We start from the raw sequence: 20,403 nt of genomic DNA on the forward strand, positions 1-20,403 counted from the left end.
ATTTTACCAGTCCCTGTTTCTTACCTCTTCCCCAGTAGTCTTCTCTCCAGATTAATTTGTGTCTGCAGCATTTTGGATTCAGAGACATGGTTTATTTTCAAAAACCAGGATTCCTCTGAGGTTTGGGAAGGTGATTATAGAAGCAGTTCAAAATCACTTCTCTGGCTTTATTGTTAACAGATTTGATTGTCCCAGTGGGAAGAAAAGTGCCCAAAACTGTCCATGACTCCAGGTCCCATTTTTGCTTAGGATAAGCTGCTCAAGTCACTTGGCAGGTAAAACAAGTTTCTGTTATTATTAAAGCCTCAAGCTGTGAATGCAATAAGACAATATATTAGGAACTTAATGTGTGCAAATGACTTATTAATATTTAATATGGTTTGTTGCAGAATGTGCAGGTCACACAGGAAACTTCATATTAACTGAGATATATGGCTCACCAGAAGAGAAAAACAAAATGTTCAACTCCTATTTAACACTAAATTATTCAACTTACCTTTAGTGGGTTTAGCTTGGTTTAGAGAGGTGGAGTTCCCTGAAATGGTATTTATTAAGCACTTACCATCTGCCAAGCATTTACAAAGCCCTGGGGTAGCTACAAGATGGTTGGACTCAGTTCCCGATCCACGGTGGGCCTCACACATGGAGAGAACAGGTATTTAATCCCCATAGTATAGATGAGGAAACTGAGGCCCAGAGAAGTGAAGTGATGTGCCCATGATCATATATCGGGCAAGTGAAAATCAATCGTATTTATTGAGTGCTTACTGTGTTCATAGCACCATACTAAATGCTTGGGAGAGTAAAATGCAACAATATAATAGACACATTCCCAGTCCACAACGAGTTTACAAGTTAGAGGGGGAGACAGACATTAATATAAATAAATAAATTACAGATATGTACATATGTTCTGTGGGTCTGGAAGGGGAGGTGAATAAAGGGAGCAAATCAGGGTAACACTTAAGGGAGTGGGAGTGGGAGAAGAGGAAAGGGGGGCTTAGTCAGGGAAGGCCTCTTGGAGGAGATATGTCTTCAATAAAGCTTTGAAGGTGGGGAGAGTAATTGTCTGTCAGGTATGAAAAGGGAGGGAGTTCTTGGCCAGAGGCAGGATGTGGGCAAGAGATCAGTAGCAGGTGACAGGTGTAAAAAATCCACATTTTACTGATGAGGAAACTGAGGCCCAGAGAAGTGAAGTGACTTGCCCAAGATCATATATAGGCCAAGTGGCAGAGGCTGGGTTAGAACCCAGAATCCTTGACTCTCTGGCTCATGCTCTTTCCTCTAGCCCATGCTGCTACTCCGAACAGTCACATGACACCTCTGCAGCTTTTCACAAAGCAAGGTAGGAAAATGTGTGCTATTTTCAACACATGGAACTGTGACAAATTTCCCTAAATCCTTCACTCTGGCCCATTTGCCTTGCAAGCACTCCATCCACAAGTGGCCTTTTTCCAAATGAGAGTTGGGATAAGGGGGAAAAGCAAAGGAGTCTGAAGGTTGGCTGGGACCAGAAGGTCTGGAAAATGGGAGAGGGGTAGGGGTAAGAATGTGGAGGTGGAAGACATGAGAGTCCAACCACGATGATCTAGGAAATACTTCCCCAGAGTCAGAGTTCAGTATTTGAGTGTTCTGGAAATATCATTATGTTCAGTTAAATTGATTTATTGATGAATGTTTGTGGCAGCTCCTTGGAGACTCAGATGGCATCCTCTAAACATACATAGTTTTGCACTCAACAAGGTTGTCGCCTCAAAATCTGGTTTTGTGCCTAGAAGGAGAATGCCTACTGGTTCTCCAAGGAGCTGCCCCAACTAGTCATTAATCTATCTGAGCAGACAAACCCATTGACTGCAAAGCTTTGGTCCTCTTCTTGGATGACTCCTGGGGGCAGGCATGTCTCTGGACCCTACTATACTGATGAGTGAGTGGAAAGCAAAGCAGCCAACAATGCCTTTGTAGGCCATTCATTTCCTGTAGAAGGAGCAAGCAGTCAATAAATATCCATGATATTTACTGAGCACCTACTAGAGGAACAGGAGGAGACAAACACTAACATGAAGTGACAGATAGAGGAGGCAGCTGAGAGCTTAAGGGTATGCACCTAAGTGCTATGGAGTGAATATCTAAGTACTTAAGGGGTACAGACCCCAGTGCATAGACAACATACAAGGGAAGACTGGGAAATAAGATGGGGAAATGAGAGATTAGCCAGACAAGTCTCAAACAATCATATTTATTGAGCACTTAATGTGTGCAGAGCACAATATAACAGAGATGGTAGATACATTTCCAGCCCACAATGAGCTTACATCAGTCTAACAGGAAGATATAGTTTTGGTCGGGCTTTGAAACTGGGGAGAGTGGGGTTCTGTCAGATAAGAGAAAGTGAGTTTCAGGTAGAAAGGAAGATATGAGCAAGGGAGATGAAATTGAGGTACCCTTAGGAGAGTGCTGTTGGCAGAGTGTAGTGTGTGGGGTGGATTGGAGTGGGAGATGAAAGAGACCTAAGTAGGAGGGGCCTCTCTTGGATCATCTAACTGCAGCTGGGGAAATGTGATAGCAGGCACTTAATTCCAAATTACTTCACCTGGCTGATGGTTTATCCTGCAGCTCTCTGTGCTAAAACTGTTTGAGGTAAGCCCTCCCGCACACTTTCCTTAGCTTCTCCTCCCCTTCTCCCAGACTTGCTCCCCTTCCTCTAACTCCCATCCCTGTCCCCCACTTGTGTGTATATGTACATATCTATAATTCTACTTACTTATATTATTGCCTGTTTAGTTTTTTGATGTGTATACATCTATAATTCTGTTTATTTATATTTATGGCTGTTGACTTGTTTTGATGTCCGTCTCCCCCCTTTTAGACTGTAAGCCCGGTGAGAGCAGTGATTATGTCTCTTTATTGCTGAATTGTACTTTATAAGCACTTAGTGTGGTGCTCAGCACACAGTAAACACTGAACAAATATGAATGAATCAATCAAATCATCAACAATCTTACTAATCAATACCTTATTATAAGTAGATTTGGGAGAAAGTATAATATGTCCTAAGTCTGGTTGCAGATAAGGTAAAAATACTAGTTTCGTTTGTGGGAAAGTAGCATCTGTTTTAAGTCTAGTGTTGAAAAAGACATATTTCCCACAAAAAGCTGGTGCAGAAATTTAAGTTACAGCATTTAAAATTAAGTGATCTGGATTAACTGGATTCCAAGCCAAATTTAGCTGTATGGACCTAATCAATCATATTTCACTAATTTATTTTTTGTTTGTTTTCCCCTCTCCTGCTTTGTTTTATTTTTCCAGCTTTTCCCAACTTTGAATCTTGAGAACAGGCTCCTCCCAGGAGACAAGAGATTCAGGCTTGGGAATGGCTTATCAGGGGTGCCCAGCAGATTTACCCTCTCCCCAGTCTTGCCAATTTCTCCTGGCAAAAGTAATGGCTTTATAGAAAGAAGGGTTACGGCTTTGGGTGGGGAAGGGAGTATCAACCCCCGGGAGAGAGTTTCGCAAAACAACTGCTTAGTACAATGCCTGGCACATAATAAGGGCTTAACCAATACCATAATTATAATTATTAATTATTAACTGAGAATGCAGACCTCCCACCAGGTAGACAAAGTTTAACAATGGCCACTCTAGAATATAGACTCCCCACTTGCCTGTGCCTGCATCTAGAATAATTGTTTCCTGAGCAAGAGAGAACAAGGCAGGGTTGGCTCTGAGCATCAGAGCAGGTGAAATGAGCTGGTTTACAGGTAGGTGGGCTCCCTAACCCTTCTCAAGTTTGACACTGTGGTTTAGGCTTATTTCTCCTTTCCAATCTTCAGAGGAGAAGGGGGTCACCTGTCAGCTTCTCTAACTATAGTTCTTATTTTGTGCTTAGGGGTCTGCTGCTACCTCTAAGTAGCCCTTGAGTAGTCTCCTCCCTTCACACATTATCAAAACACTTGTCCCTTTCCTTTTTCTCTCCCTGATTGCGCTCTTTAAAACCATTCATTAACCAGGGGTTTTTCCCTACCGCTTTCAAACATGTTCATGTCTCCCCTAACCTAAAAAACACCCTCCCTGGCTTGGAACGCCCACCCCTTTAATAGCCGACAGACAATTACTCTACCCACCTTCTAAGCCTTATTGAAGGCATATCTCCTCCTAGAGGCCTTCCCTGACTAAGCCTGCATTCCCTCTTTTCCCACTCCCTTCTGCATCACCCTGACTTGCTCCCTTTACTCACAACATCCCCCACTCCCAGCCCTACAGCACTAGTAGGGATTGTCTCTCTATCTTTTGCCAAATTCTACTTTCCAAGCGCTTAGTACAGTGATCTGCGCACAGTAAGTGCTCAATAAATACGATTGAATGAATGAATATCTGTAACTTATTTATATTAATATCTGTCTACCCCTTTAGACTGTAAGCTCATTGTGGACAGGGAATTGTCTCTTCTATTGTGTTGTACTCTCCCACGTGCTTCATACAGTCTCTTCTCAGAGTAAGTGCTCAATAAATGTGATAGATTGGTTGATAAATATGATTGTTTGAATCTCTCCCTTCCTTTGAGTTCAATGTTCATCCTGCCTCCTCCCTTTTTGCCTTGTCCTTTTTCTATCTTTATTTCTGGAGTTTTCTCTTTCAACTTTCTGTGTTTCAAAAATACTTCAGTCCAGGACACCAAAGCAGGACAGTTTAGGCCTTCTCTGGGAACTCTGACTGACTTTTCTCATTAAGAGGTGGAGCCCTGGGGAAAGTATGCCATTAGTACCTTCAGGTAACATTCTTGGGTCCACAGACCAGGGAAATCAACCCTGGGTTAATTATAATAATAATAGTAATAATGACAAATTAAAAAATGTTATTTGTTAAGCACTTACAATGTGTTAAGCACTATACTAAGTACTCAGGTTGATATAAAATAATCAAATCAGACACCTCCCTGTCCCTCCCTAGGCTCGTAGTCTAAGTATGAATAACAATAATAATAAAGCTCATCCTCTACACTGTAAGCTTGCCTTCTAGATTATATGCTCATTGTGGGCAGGTAATGTCTTTTTTATATTGTTATATTGTATTCCTCCAACAGTGATCTGCACACAGTAAGTGCTCAATTAATACAATTGATTAGGTGAATAACAATAATAATCGTAATGGTATTTGTTAAGTACTTATTGTGAGTCAAGCACTGTACTAAATTCTGGGGTAGATATAAGATCATTAGGTACCACATGGGGCTTATAGTTGAAGTAGGAGGGAGAACAAGTAATAAATCCCCATTTTGCAGATGAGGGAACTGAAGCACAGAGAGGTTAAGTGACTTATCCAAGGACACACAGCAGACAAGTGGCAGAGTCAGGATTAGAACCCAGGTCCTTTGACTCTCCGGCCCATGCTCTTTCCATTAGGCCATGCTGCAATGACAAGGAGATAATGTTAATGCCAGAGAAGTTTCCGGGGGAGGGAGCAAAAGTGGACAGAGCTCTCCCTTGCTTTTTTTCTTACGGTATTTGTTAAGCCCTTACTTTTCATTCATTCATTCTGTCACTTATTGAGCACTTAGTGTGTGCAGAGCACTGTACTAAGCACATGGGAGAGTACAATACAACAGTATAACAGACACATTCCCTGTCCACATCGAGCTTGCTTTGGTCAAACACTGTTCTAAGCACTGGGGTAGGTACAAGCTAATTAGGTTGGACACAGTCTCTGTCCTGCAGTCTAAGTACGAAGAACAGATATTTTATCCTATTTTACAGTTGAGAAAGCTGAGACACCAAGAAGTTCAATGACTTGCCCAGGGTCCCACAGCAACCAGTTGGTAGAGAAAGGATTAGAACCCAGGTCCTCTACCCCTCAGGCCCATGCTCTTTCCACTACACCACACCGCTTCAGCCAGCTGGGTCAGCATCTGGGGAAGATGATTGGAGTAAGGTAAGATACTTTGGAGACTGGAGTAAGGTAAATGCATGCAGCAGTGGGTCCTTCCCAGAACAATCTGCTTTATGGTGCAGTTACAGCTGGGGACTTTGCCCCTGTCGTGGCTGGCTCACCCTTAACCTCATTCTCCCTGGCCTAGACTCACCAGGCCAAGGGTCCTAGTCTAACTCAGCCACGTAGAGCTGGGAAGACTGGGGCATTGTGCAAGTTTCAGGGAATGTCTGACGACCCAATTTCCCCAAGACCTGGACCCCATAAATCACCAGCCTTGAGGGAAAGTAAGGCTGGAGGGGAAAGCCACCCAGAGGGGCCTGGCAAGGTTAAGCCAACAGAGACTTGTTGCAGTCGCTAGATCAAAGGTGAACAATCTTGTTGCCCCAATCTTCTCCGTGAATGTTGCAAGGCTTATGGCTAGGGACTGTGTGGCAGGACGAGTTCTTAAGAATAACATGGAGCTAGTAAAGAATACTGGCAGGGAGTGGGTGGCGATTATTCCAAGCTGAAGCCGAATGTAATCTCAAATAGGAAAATGTGAGTACTTTGCTCGTCACGCCTCTTACCAATCATGAGACTAATCTTAGAGGTAACCTTAGCTGAGTTCTGGGGTGTGGAAAGCCAAGGGAGATGTCAAGTGGGAGTCTCTAAATTAGGGGTCAGCAGGTCTTGGCATCTCCTTCAGCCATTTTGTGCCCATATGCCCATTTTGGAGTGGCAAAAGCACTTCAGGATCCACAGCTTTACTTCCAGTTGTCCCAAGGCCGGTGTCCCTTCAACTGGAGCCTTCTACTTCTCTTTCATCTGCCAATGGCATCAAGAGGGGCTTGGGGCAGAAGGGCAGATTTCTGAAAGTGGCAGAAAATCCTGGCCACTTATGGCAAATACTTTAGGTGCCACGTTGACCTGAAAATGTACCTGACAGAAAAAAATTGATGCAGGGGAGCCCAAGTCTTCAAAGCCCCAAGAAGTCAAGACAGGAGACTCTGGGGACTCCTCTCTCCCCTCCCTGCTTCCCACCCCCAAAGAGCCTGAGCCCCACCTGACCAAGGAGGGAGGGCAGATGAAGAAAGGGGATGGCCTCACAATGTTTAGAAGGTTGGGGATCTTTCAATTTACTGGACTGAAATGAGAAGGGTGTAGCAGAGCACTATGTTGCTCTGAGTAATCCTGTGGAGGAGGCCTTGTTTAGAAGTTTAATGGTTAACTCTTAATTGTTCCCATGTTCACCTTTCCCCCTAATCTACTGTGATCTCCTTGTGGGTAAGGACAGTCTTTAAGTCTATTTTTATGCACATATCTCATTAGAACATAAGAAATGCTGTTTAGCAGGTCAGACCACTGGTGCATCTAGCCCATTATCTGTCTAAACGATGTTGGGAGGAACCCTATGTCACCCTACTTCTCAAAAATCTCCAGTGGTTGCCTATCCACCTCTGCATCAAACGAAAACTCCTCACCATTGGCTTTAAAGCACTCTGCCACCTTGCCCCTACTATCTCACCTCACTACTCTCCTTCTACAACTCAGCCCTCACACTTTGCTCCTCTAGTGCTAACCTATCTGTGCCTCGGTCTCTCCTGTCTCAAGGCCAACCCCTGGCCCACGTTCTGCCTCTGGCTTGGAATGCCCTCTCTCCTCAAATCCGACAGTTACTTTCCCCCAATTCAAAGCCTTATTGAAGGCACATCTCCTTTGCTTTGCACAGAGTAAGTGCTCAATAAATATGATTGAATGAATCTCTGCCAAGAGGCCTTCCCAGACTAGGCCCCTCCTTTCCTCTTCTCCCACTCCCTTCTGCATCACCCTGACTTGCTCCCTTTGGTCATTCCCCCTCCCAGTCAAACAACACTTATGTACATACGTGTAATTCATTTATTTGTATTGATGTCTGTCTCCCCCCTCTAGACTGTAAGCTTGCTGAGGGGAGAGAAACTGTCTGTCTATCATTGTACTTTCCCAAGCGCTTAGTACAGTGCTCTGAACACAGTAAGCTCTCGATAAATATGATTGAATGAATGAATAGTTGCCCTCCTTAGCATCCACCTCCTAGGTTTAGATGTGTGCCACCTATCAATCAATTAATCAATGCAATTTATTAAGTGCTTACCATTTGCAGAGCACTATACAAAGTGCTTAGTGCTGCACTAAGCTCTTACTAACCTGCTTACGATCCCTACCTCACTCTGTAGCTACTCATCCATTAATTTATCCAAACCCCACTTAAACCTGCTAGTATTTTCTGCCTTAACAACTTCCTTTAGAAATGAATTCTGCTGTGAGGAGGTGGGTATAGATATGTTTCCTTTTGCTGATTTGAATTACCCTCTTAAGTAGCAATGGATGCCCCTTCTTTCTGATATAGGGCTTCTAGACTGTGAGGCTGTTGTTGGGTAGGGACCGTCTCTACATGTTGCCATCTTGTACTTCCCAAGAGCTTAGTACAGTGATCTGCACACAGTAAGTGCTCAATAAATATGCTATGATTGAATTAACATAGGGGAAGGTTGGATTTGATGACAAATAATTTGCATTCACTTGCCCACAAGCCTTCATAATTTTATGGACTTCAATTATGTTCTCCATCTGCCCTTCATCTTTCCAGACTCAGAGTCCTAATGTCATCCCTCTAGCACTATCTGGAAGCTTCTCTTTCTCTCTGATCACCTGTTACAACAATACATAATAAAAAGGGAGGGAGGGGGTTACCATTCCACCTCCTAATTCCAGTTTACAAAGCCAGCCCATCAGTCAGTAGCCAGCATTTAGCATCTAATGTGCACAGAACTATGAGACACCATGCTTAGCACAGTGCTCTGAATATAGTAAGCATTCAGTAAATACCACTGATTTGTTCTTTTCGCTGCTGCTCAGGCTGCTAGCGATTGCAGTTTATGAGAGGAGCTGGCCTAGTACTGTAGGCTAGCACACACTCAGTCCACACGGATATTAATTTATTGCTTCCCAGCAGACTCACAGCAGTCTAAACACCTGCTTCCTTTTCCTTGGAGTAATGGCTTAGTGGAAAGAGCACAGGCTTCGAGAGTCAGAAGACATGAGTTCCACCCCTTACCTGCCGTGTGACCTTGGGCAAGTCGCTTCAACTTCTGTCTCAGTTCACCTCATCTTCAAAATGGGGATTTAATACCTGTTCTCCCTTCTACTTAGACTGTGAACCCCATGTGGAACTTGACGATCCTGTATCTTCCCCAGAGCTTAGTACAGTGTTTAGCACATAGTAAGCACTTAACAAACACCACAGTTATTATTAAGGGATATGAAAGCTCAAGTCAGATAGGTGTTTGCCACCTGTTTTTAGGATAGTGTTAGTATTCCTAGGGCTTTGAAGCATTTCTTTCAAAGCTGCACAGGAGCTGTGTAAGCCGCAACAGCTCTCTAGATGTTTGAGGGAATCTCTCAAATAAAAAATAAAAAATTAGATCAATTTGTTTTCCTTATTCACCTATTTACTTTGAGAGCCCTAAGGACAATTAATCAATCAATGGTATTTCCAAAGTGCCTACTGTCTGAAGAGGGCTTTACTGAGGGCTTGGAAGCTACAATAGAGTAAATAGGAACAATCTCTGTCTTGAGTTCAGAATCAAGTGGAAGTTGAGTGTCCCTGGCTAGGAAAATGACCAAAAAGTGAGTAAATATCAGATCAGGCACAATCTCTGTTCCATGAAGGGGTTAGGAAAAGGGGTATTTAATCTCATTTTACAGACAAGGAAATTGATACTCAGAGAAGTAAAGTGACTTATGCAAGGTCACACAGCAGGCAAATGGCAGCCCTGGTGTTAGAACTCCCAGTCTGACTCCCAGTTTTGTGCTTTTTCCTCTAGAACACACTGTTTCTAGGAACTAGAACAGTGCCTGTCACATATTAAGTGCTTAACAAATACCATAGCAACAAAAAAAAATTCCAAGAGCTGGGGTAGATGCAAGGTAATCAGGTCATACACAGTCTATGTCCCATATGAGGCTCACAGTCTTAATCCCTATTTTACAGATGAGATAACTGAGGCACAGAGAAGTTAAATGACTTGCCCAAAGTCACACAGCAGACAAGTGGTGGATCTGGGATTAGAACCCAGGACCTTCTGACTTCCAGGCCGTTGCATTATCCGCTAGACCATGCTGCTTTTCTTTGCAGCACTGGGGAATATTTGTTCTACAGGTTTCATGGGCTGCATGAAGACCAGCAAATGCAAAAATTGCAACACCCAGGGTCACAACCATCATATTGTCAGATCAGAGTTTCCCAGAGTTCTTGTCACCATTGCCATGAAAGTAGGATTGTCCCGCTGGCCTTCTAGTGGACGATATAAAATGTGGGACAGTCAGCAAAGGAAAAGACAGGGACTCACTTTAGTGCTAACCATGGAAAATTTTGCCTTTGGTAGTCTGAGAAATTTTTATTCCAACTAACAGTCTCCTCTCTTTCTGTACTGATCTTTTTTTGTAAGCACAAGTGTAACACAGATTGAGAATGCAAAAAAGAGAGAGAGAAAGAACCTGAAAAGTGTAAAACCAGATTATTTTGTCCCAGTCATCTTAAAGACTCAATCGGTCTATATTCACCGATGCATGCACACAAGATGCATGCACTGAACTAGATTATGTGGAACACAGAGAAGATGAAGAAGCTTTTGATGGGTTATTTAATTCAGTAGAAAACCAATTATAATATTTAACTGGGCCTCGGGAGATCATTGGATGTACAAATAAACTGTCAAACTCCAATCTGTGTGGTTAGCCAGCAAGCCCTTAGTTTGTTTAATAATCTAATTTTTTTGAGGGGGACTGGGAGTGGTGTTTGTTTTGAATCTGAATCAACCTTGGATTAGGCAACAAATTGATTAATATAATTAATGTACAGGTAGATGGTTTCTCTCAACTGCTCATATGAAGAAGCTAGAGGACTGGATGGCTTCACCAACATTGCAAAATTGGATACCTCACTATTTTTGTAACACTTTTTTTCCCAAAATTCAATTAAAATCTTGAGTCTGAGTTTAAACTCCTAGGTTATTACCCTGATGAACAGGAGCAGAAAGGCCTGCTGTGCCTGTTTCAACAGAGGGATTGTTTCCTCCCTTCAAAATAGGAACGCAAAGCTAGGTGCCGATGGTCATTAACCTGAGGCTCCTCCCAAGTCATTTCTATATTCAACTGAGAAGGGAGAGCCTCCAAGGAATCTGGGCCACTGTTTGAACCGGTTTTTCCACCTTCCGTCCCTTGGGGCACAGGAACCAGCCCCCAGCCTTTACTTCAGACTGCTCATGATGTTGCCATAGCTTCTCCAGCCCTCCCAGAACTCTGGATGGCAACAACATGGCATAGTGGATAGAGCGCAGGCCTGGGGGTCATGGGTTCTTATCCCGGCCCTGCCACTTCTCTGCTCTGTGGCCTTGGTCGAGTCACTTAACTTCTCTGTGCCTCAGTTCCCTCATCTGTAAAATGGAGATTGAGACTGTGAGACCCATGTGGGACAGGGACCATGTCCAACCCTATTTCCTTATATCCACCCCAGTGCTTAGTACAGTGCCTGGCATGTAGTAAGTACTTAACAAATACCACAATTAATTAATTAATTAGCAGGCATGAGTCTCCAGTGCCTCCTTGCTATACCCTCCTCTCCCACCAGGCCAGGGGTCCAGGATCTCTCTGGGCCAACCAATCAATCAATTGTATTTATCGAGTGCTTACTGTGTGCAGAACACTGTACTAAACACCTGGGAGAGTACAATAAAACAGTTGAAAGAGTGATTAGAAAGTGTAGGGAGGTGGCAGAACTAATGACTCTGCCCTGAGCAGAGTTTCCTGAGCAGGACTTAAGGGAAGGGCTGCACGACCCCAGGGAAATCGAGGAGCAGGGCAACTTTGGGAACTTGGGCTCCAGCTGTAAAAACTCCACCCTCTCCCAACCTCCCCTCCCAGCTGCAGGTGTTCAGAGTCCCATAGCAGGGGGCTGCAAAGACCGGTAAGGGATTGAGTTTAGGGAAATTTACCCCCATGATCTTAACCTAGAGATATCCTAGCAGAGGAGATGGGAAATAGATAAAGAAATTGGCCCAGGGCCCCTAAATCTCATGTCTGGTTTGGAGAACTTGTTTGGAGATTTAAGGTAAAAGTAGAGTTAGGACAAGTAACCAGTGGCAATCAAGGGAATTTGGAAACCCTTGGGGAAGAAGTGGAGGAAAAACAGAATCCATTTTCACTTAGTGTCCTAGGTATTGGGCTAATAGTAATAGTTTTCTTCTAAATTTTATTTTTCAGCTCTGGGAAAAAATAAGTTGAACCGATTTTAAAAGCTCAAACTTTCCTCCATATTCATTCTTAGGCTGAAATATCTTTATGCATATGCTCATATACTATATCTGTACCCACACACGCACTTGCATTGGCAGGAAGCTGAAACAAGATGGTGAATAGAGTCCTCTGTGACATATGCTTCAGACTTTCTCTCTTTTTTCAAAGTCTAAGCAGAGACACTGAAGCAGAGAGGGTGTGATGAGCCAAGAAGACATTTCCAGCTCTGGCTGTGTGATAAGCACTAGGGAAATAGCTCATATTACATTTTGCTGTCAGATTTGGAAGAGTGAGTAGTTTTTTCTTGAAGGGTGAGTCTGATTTCTGCGGGACTTGGTCACTGATGATAATTAGAAAGGTCTGGAACTTTTTAACATGTGGTTTTTTTTTACAATATAAGAACTATTAAATTCCACTTTGGTAACCACTTATCTCTTTTGTTATCTCTGCGAGAGGTGAAATTTATTGAAGATGACTTTGAGAATCTGATGGGATTATAGCAAGGATGGTGGAAATTTCAAGGAGATGTTTTCACTGGGTAAGGTGTTTTCACTGTTTTCTAGAGTGTAAGATCCTGGAGGACAGGGATCATATCTCCCTATTCTATTGTTGTACTCTCCCAAGTGCATGGTACAGACCTCTGCACACAGTAAGTGCTCAATAAATACCATTGATTGATTTTTGCAAAACTCACTACATCCTTCTTACTGACCTCCCTGCCTCCTGTCTCTCCCCACTCCAGTGCAGACATCACTCTGATCACCTTTCTAAAAAACTGTTCAGTGCAGCTTTCCCCACTCCTCAAGAACCTCCCATGGTCACCTACCCACCTCCACATCAAACATAAATTATTTACCATTGGCTTTAAAGTACTCAATCACCTTGCTCTCTCCTATCTTTCCTGCCTGATTTCTTACTACAACCCAGCATGGTCACTTTGCATCTCTAGTACTAACTTACTCACTGTAACTCAATCTCAACTGTCTCACCCCCAACGCTTCACCCACATCCTCTCTTTGGCCTGGAACTCCCTCCCTCTTCATATCTGACAGATCACCACTCTTCCCACCTTCTAACCCTTATTAAAATCACATCTCCTCCAAGAGGGCTTCCCCAACTAAGTCCTCATTTCCCTTATTCCCTCTCCCTTCTTTGTCACCCTAGCACTTGGATTTGTACCCTTTATTTACCGCCCCCCTCCACTCCTCATAGCACTTATGTACATATCCATAATTTATTTTAATTTCTGCCTCCCCCTCTAAACTGTAAGCTCTTTGTGGGCAGGGAACATAGCCACCAACTTTGTTACACTGTACTCTTCCAAGTGTTTGGTACAGTGCTCTGCACACAGTAAGCACTCAACAAATGTGATTGATTGAATACTTGATATCTCTCTCCCCCTGCAGGACCCTCCAGGATCCAGCTGATATTTTAAATGAATATGATGCCTCTTTCACCTTAGTTCTCACCCATCCTTATCCTTTAGGAGACACCATCATCCATGTTATTGAGTCTACTGACCTCCCCCAACCTCTGGCTCTCCCACTTCCACATACTACTCATTCATTTAATAGTACATCCAGTTCTGGCAGTGCACATAAAAGTAACTGTGGTATTTGTTAAGCGCTTGCCATTATTATTGGTACTTGTCAAGCACTGTACTAAGCATTGGAAACAGGATGATCAGGTCAGACACCGACCCTGTTCCACATGGGGCTCAGAGTGTAAGGGGGAAGGAGAACAGGTAGTATATTCTCACTTTTACAGATGGGAAAACTGAGGCACAGAAAACCTAAGTGACTTGCCCAGTGGATTTTTTGCTATGCATTTTGTCTGGACATTGTTATAGGTTAGGGAGTGTTTGCTGAATAACCTGAGTCTGTCTGGATCCAGAGCAACATGTAACACAGTAAGAAAAAAATGTTGGAAGAAACAGCATGGTATATTAAAATATGGTGTCAGGCATTGTGAGTACTCCAGCTAAGGGTTTCCTAATGTGGAGTTTTGGAAGAGCAGAACCCCTGTGTTACAGAAGAATCAGGCACATGTACTGAGTGCCTGCTGTGTGACAAACACTGTACTAGGTCCTTGAGAGAGTAAAGGTCAAGTGAAAGACACAGTCCCTGCCCTTTGAGTATCCCTACTTATTTCCCCACATTAGCCACCACCCATTGATATGGACGCACCCTGGACCACATCATTACCTGAAATTAGATGCCTTACAGTGACACTGCGAGGAAAAAAATGAGATAATGTGAAATCACTTCGGCAATAACAGCCATTCTATAAATTCAAGTTATTACCTTCACAGCTCACTACCTGCAGAGTTCCACCACACCTCCAACCCCAAATTCCTGGAACTCAATAACCCTAGCCTCCCAAACTGCCAGCTCATCCACAGTCCTTCCCCTTCTGCAATTGTGCTTCACTTTCATCCAACCTATGAGGCCTGTCCTGGACTCCTTGCAATAATCCTCTTCTCAACTCCCTGCAATCTGGATTCCACTCCCTTCACTTCCCTGTCACTGCCCATTCCAGTGACCTCCTTTTGACTAAGCCTAATGGACTCTACTCTGTGCTAATCTTCCTTAACTCCTTGGCTGCCTTTGATACCACTGACTACACCCTGCTCTTGGAACCCCTCTCTGACCTTGGTTTTCTGATGTAGAATTCTCCCAATCCTCTTGCTGCGTCTCGAAACATTCCTCTATTTCCTTTGCTGCTTCTTCATCCACCCTGTCCTTTAATTATGGGTTTCCCATAATTCTGCTACCCAGATCATGAACGGATCCACTCTCTTCTCCCACTGCACTCCAACTCTGTGTTTTTCATTTTTGCCCCTTCTGCCATCAATTTCTTGCCCATGCATTTCCACACTTTTTTAATGGTATTTGTTAAGTACTTACTCTGTGCCAGGCACCATACTAAGAGGTAGATACAAGATATTCAGGTTGGGCACAGTCCCACTCCCATATAGGATTCACAGTCTTAATCCCCATTTTACAGAGGCGGTAAGTGAGGCACAGAGAGGTTAAGTGACTTTCCCAAGGTCAAACAGCAGACAAATGGGGTTGTCTGGGATTAGAAACCAGGTCCTCAGGCTCCCAGGCCCATATTCTTTCTCTGTTGGGCCACACTGCTTCTCAGCTACTTGCAGCTCCCTCCCCTCTTTCTGTTCTCTGTTCTCAACTTCAAAGTTCTTCTGAAATCCCACCTCCTTCAGAGGGCCATCTGAAGACTTGTCAATTCAACCTCCCATAGCACTTATGAATATATCTAACAAACCTTGTTATCTAAGCACTGACTCACTTCCAGCATGGCATAGTGGCTACAGCGTAGTCCTGGGAGTCAGAAAGACCTGGGTTTCTAATCCCAGCTCCTCGACCTGTCTGCTGTGTGACCTTGGGCAAGTCACTTCTCTGAGCCTCATTTACTGCATCTGTAAAATGGGGATAGAGACTGGGAGCCCCATGAGGGTCAGGGACTGTGTCCAACCTGATTTGCTTGTATCTACCAAAGTGCTGTACACAGTATAGTGCCTGGCACATAAATAAAAATTAAAGTAAATTATGGCATTTGTTAAGCACTTACTATGTGCCAGGCACTGTACTAAGCACTGGGGTGGATATAAGCAAATTGGGTTGGACATGGTCCCTGTCCTCCATAGGGCTCACAGTCTCAACCCCCATTTTACAGATGAGGTAACTGAAGCCCAGAGAAGTGAAGTGACTTGCCCAAGGTCGCACAGGAGACAAGTGGTGGAGCCGGGGTTAGAACTCATGGCCTTATGGCTCCTGGCCCATGCTCTATCCACTACACCATGCTGAAAAAATTGAACTCTTCATCTTCTCTCCTAAACCTTCTCCTCCTCTTAACTTCCCCATCATGGTTGACCACACCCATCCATTCCATGCTCAGAAGGTCAGAACCTTTAGTGTCATCTCTTACTCCTCTGCCTTGCACTTGTCACATTCAATCACTCTCTAAACTCTGCCAGGTCTTTTCTTTTTTTAAGTGTTACTACTTAAAATTATTTACTATGTTCCAGGCACTTTACAAAGCTCTGAGGTAGATACAAGTTAATCAGGTTGGAAACAGTCCCTGTTCTGCACAGGGCTCACAGTCTTAATTCCCATTTTACAGATGAGGTAACTGAGGCACAATGAAGTTAAGTAACTTTCCCAAGTTCACCGAGCAGACAACTGGAATTAGAACCCAGGTCTTTCTGGCTCCCAGCCCTATGCTCTGTCCATCAGGCTACACTTCATTCCTTAATTCATTCATTTGATCGTATTTATTGAGCACTTGCTGTGTGCAGAGCACTGTACTAAGCTCTTGGGAAGTACAAATCAGCAACATATAGAGATAGTCCCTACCCAACAATGGACTCACAGTCTAGAAGGGGGACTGCTTCTTTGTTCTTCCTCTACAATATTTCCCAGAGCCTACCCTTTTTCTTCACATTTATGGTCACCGTAAGTACTCCACAGCCTCCTTACTGGTGCGTTATGCCTCTCCTTTCTTCAGTCTATCCTTCAAGCTGCTGCTCAGATCATCTTCTCAAAATGCTATTCAAAATGAATCATTTCCTTATTCAAAACCTCCAGTGGCTGCTGGTTTCTCTCTTCATCAGACAGAAACTCCTAACCAATGGATGTTCAGCTCTCCACCAGCTGTCTCCTTACCCAGCCCCCTCTCATCTTAGCACCACCACTAGCTTAAACTCTTTACTCCCCCCGAAGTTAACCTTTCCATATCTCACTTCTCTGACTCATTGCTCACTCCTTATAGAATCTTTCTCTACATTACTGTCAGTCAAGTGGGGGTATTTGCACTGATATTGTTGGCATAGCAGTTCTGTTTTACAGAAAGATATAGGATCATTATATGCCACGGGTGTGATTGGAAAGTATGACATAATAGCTGTCTGGTTGTCAAGTCTGTGCCTGCAAACCTTCACCCAGAGAAGGGAAGACCTTTCTAGAAGAGGTTGCAACTGCCACCTCTTTTTCAGCTCTGTCCTTCATCTGGATTCTTGTTTTCCAATCTCAATGTCAGTCTACATCTGACTATCTCAGAAGCTGCAAGTACTGTTCTCCTTATTGGAGGATCCTGTTTTTATTATCATAGCAGCACCCAGGTGTTCTGTGATGTGATGGTTTAGTTATTTTGTGCTTAGATTTCTCTATGTGTTTATTGTTGTTTCTGTGGTTAACACAATTATTCAGGAACTGATTAGTCAGTGTGTAGATTTTCCATACCTCTTTCTCCTTTCCCTGTTCCCTTTTGCTACTGACTTTAAGGAATTTCACAGCTCATGAGCATCCTTATTGGAGGATGCTGTTTTTATTATCATAGTAGCATCCAGGTGTTCTAACGTGATTGTTCAGTTATTTTGTGCTTAGATTTCTCTATGTGTTTATTGTTTTTTCTGTGGTTAACACAATTATTCAGGAACTGATTAGTCAGTGTGCAGATTTTCCATACCTCTTTCTCCTTTCCCTGTTCCTTTTGTTACTGACTTTTAGGAATTTCACAGCTCATGAGCATTATTACCTCATTTGTCAGTTTTGTCTTATGCTGTCGAGTCATCTCCGATCCACAGCAATTCCATGGACACAGCTCTCCCTGGATGCCCCACTCCCCATCTGCCATCGTTCTGGTAGTGTATCCACAGAATTTTCTTGGTAAAAATATGGAAATGGTTTACCATTGCCTTCTTCCATGCAATAAACCTGAGTCTCTGCTCTTGACTCTCTCCCTTCCGGCTGCTGCCCAGCACAGGTGAGTTTTGACTAGTAGCAGATTGCCTTTCATTTGCTAGCCACTGCCCAAACTAGGAATGGAATGGATATCCCTCTGCTTGACTCTCCCTCCCATAGCCGAAACTGGTAGAGTACTAGAAACTTTCCAGGTGCAATCTTGGAAAGGGACATCAGTACCTTATTAGAATCCACCAGTAGAGCTGGGAAAAGGAAGGAAGAGAAGTGAAACTCAAACCAGCCTATTGTTTCATGTAAGTTTTTCTAGAAAAAAAATTTTTGAGGGAGGGGGTGGATAAGAAAATTGATGCTTAAACTTAGGGCAATAATTTATCTAGGTAGTTCATTCATATATCCCTCTCAGGGTCATACCTGGAGAGTTTCCAGTACTTTACCAGATTCAACTATGGGAGGGAGAGTTAAGCAGAGGCATAAACCCATTCCATTCCTAGCTTGGGCAGTGGCTACAGAGTGGAAGGCAATCTGCTACAAGTCAAAATTCACTCATGCTGGGCAGCAGCAGCACGGGAGAGAGTCGAGAGCAGAGATTCAAGTTTACTGCATGGAGAGAGGCAAAGGTAAACCATTTCTGTATTTTTAACCAAGAAAACTCTATGGATAAGCTACAACCGCACATGGAGGTGGAGCGTTCTGGGAGGAGATTTGTCCATGTTGTCGCTATGGGTCAGAGATGACTTGACAGCATAAGACAAGTTCATTTATATAGACACTCTCTAAGTCTCTGGATCCCCACAACACAGAAAATAAAATTGGCAGGAGATTCTGGGGAAAGAAGTGAACACAGTATTGGATAGTTCCATTAACTGCAGTTTGGCATTCTTTTCCCCCTCCCTCAAATATTTGCTGCCTTCCAATACACCAATTCTGTTTATTTGTCTGTCTTCCCCATTAGATTTTTAGTTCATTAAGGATTTCTTTGTACTGAGATCAGTGTGCACAGTCAGCGCAGAGGTTGATGGATCCAGTGTAGATGGGACGTAAGAAGGAATCAAAGAGTCCAAACGAAAGGTAAGGGAGTCAACAACTTTCACTTTCACCTTTCCTTTTATCTCCTCTTGGAGCAAAATGCCAACCTACAGTAGTATTTTGACCTTCTGCAGCTGCCACGTAGCCATGACTAGGGGAGTTCCTGCATAATAATGGCCGCATTTTTTTTTGAATGGTACTTATTAAGTGGTTACTTTGCTCCAGACACTCTACTAAGCACTGCAGTATATACAAGATTATCAAGTTGGACACAGTCCCTTGTCCACTTAGGGCTCACAGTCTAAATAGGAAGTAGAATAGGTATTGAATCCCCGTTTTTCAGATGAAGTAACTGAGGCACAGAGAATTTAGGTGACTTGCCCCAAGTGACGTAACAAACAAATGGCGGAGACAGGATTAGATTCCAGGCCCTCTGACTTCCAGGACTATGCTCTTTCTACACTGATTTAGTACAGTGTTAAGCACTTATTACAGTCCTCTGCACACAGAAAGCGCTCAATAAATATAAATGAATGAATGATTCCTCCCCATTCTCTAGGTGAGCAGATGAAAGCATAGAAAGGTAAGGTCAGCCCAGTGGCAATAGGTAGCCGGAGAACAGCGGGGTGCCGGGGTCAGGAGAGCTCTGGAGACAGTGTTGGGTTCAGATTTGCAAGTGAGGTGACCAGTAATGCACAGGGGAAATGTGGGAACAAAGACTTAAAAGAGCATTAGGAAGGGCAGAGCCAGCGCAGGGACAGAGGGAGGGTGATACAAGCTGTAGGTGGGGATATCACCTAGAATTATATACAGTTTGCACATGATAGGAAGTAAAAGATATTCCTCTGACACTTGTCTCTGGAGTCTAGGTGAGCTATCTGACTTTAGATGGGTACAGAGCACTGCTGAGGCTTTTGACCGGACCTTGAACTCGAATGGTTATAAAATCTTGGCTGAGCAGGTTTACAGATGTTGAGAAATCTGTGTGGCCGATAGGTCAAACCTCATCTGGTTTTGTGGCATGGAATTGGCATCTAGACAAGTTTGGAAATAGGACATTTCAATCCACACATTTCAATGGATTATGGTATTACTACTAGGTCACACTGCTTATTTGCAGTGAAGTTGGTATAAAGAAACAAATGGGCTAATTTAAGGCCCTGGCTTTTTGAGAAGAAGAACGATCAGCGGCAATGAGGAGGAAGTCTTCGGTTTCCAAGCAGCCTACAGAAGATTCTCTGATTTCATAACTCTTGGTATTGAGCAAGGGACTAGCACTCAAAATACTACCCCTAGGAAGTGGCTAGTAAGCCTGCCTATTTGTGGCTAATATATGGAAAAGAGAGAGAGAGGAGAGAAAGAGAAAGAACAGGGACAATACGGGAGTTTAAGATCTCCAAGTCCATGAGACAGTTTC

General features: G+C 43.5%; 2 non-coding genes across 2 annotated transcripts; one reads left to right on the forward strand and one right to left on the reverse strand.

The window, feature by feature from the left end:
- Positions 1-18,031: 18,031 nt before the first annotated feature.
- On the reverse strand, positions 18,032-18,169 carry LOC119920106. The gene has a single exon (XR_005447871.1). It is a non-coding gene; the product is annotated as a small nucleolar RNA SNORA7 (small nucleolar RNA).
- Positions 18,170-18,353: 184 nt separating this feature from the next.
- LOC119920072 lies at positions 18,354-18,493 on the forward strand. The gene has a single exon (XR_005447839.1). It is a non-coding gene; the product is annotated as a small nucleolar RNA SNORA7 (small nucleolar RNA).
- Positions 18,494-20,403: the final 1,910 nt, after the last annotated feature.

The sequence above is a fragment of the Tachyglossus aculeatus genome, chromosome X1 (genome assembly GCF_015852505.1).
Source record: "Tachyglossus aculeatus isolate mTacAcu1 chromosome X1, mTacAcu1.pri, whole genome shotgun sequence".
Classification (NCBI taxonomy): Eukaryota; Metazoa; Chordata; class Mammalia; order Monotremata; family Tachyglossidae; genus Tachyglossus; species Tachyglossus aculeatus.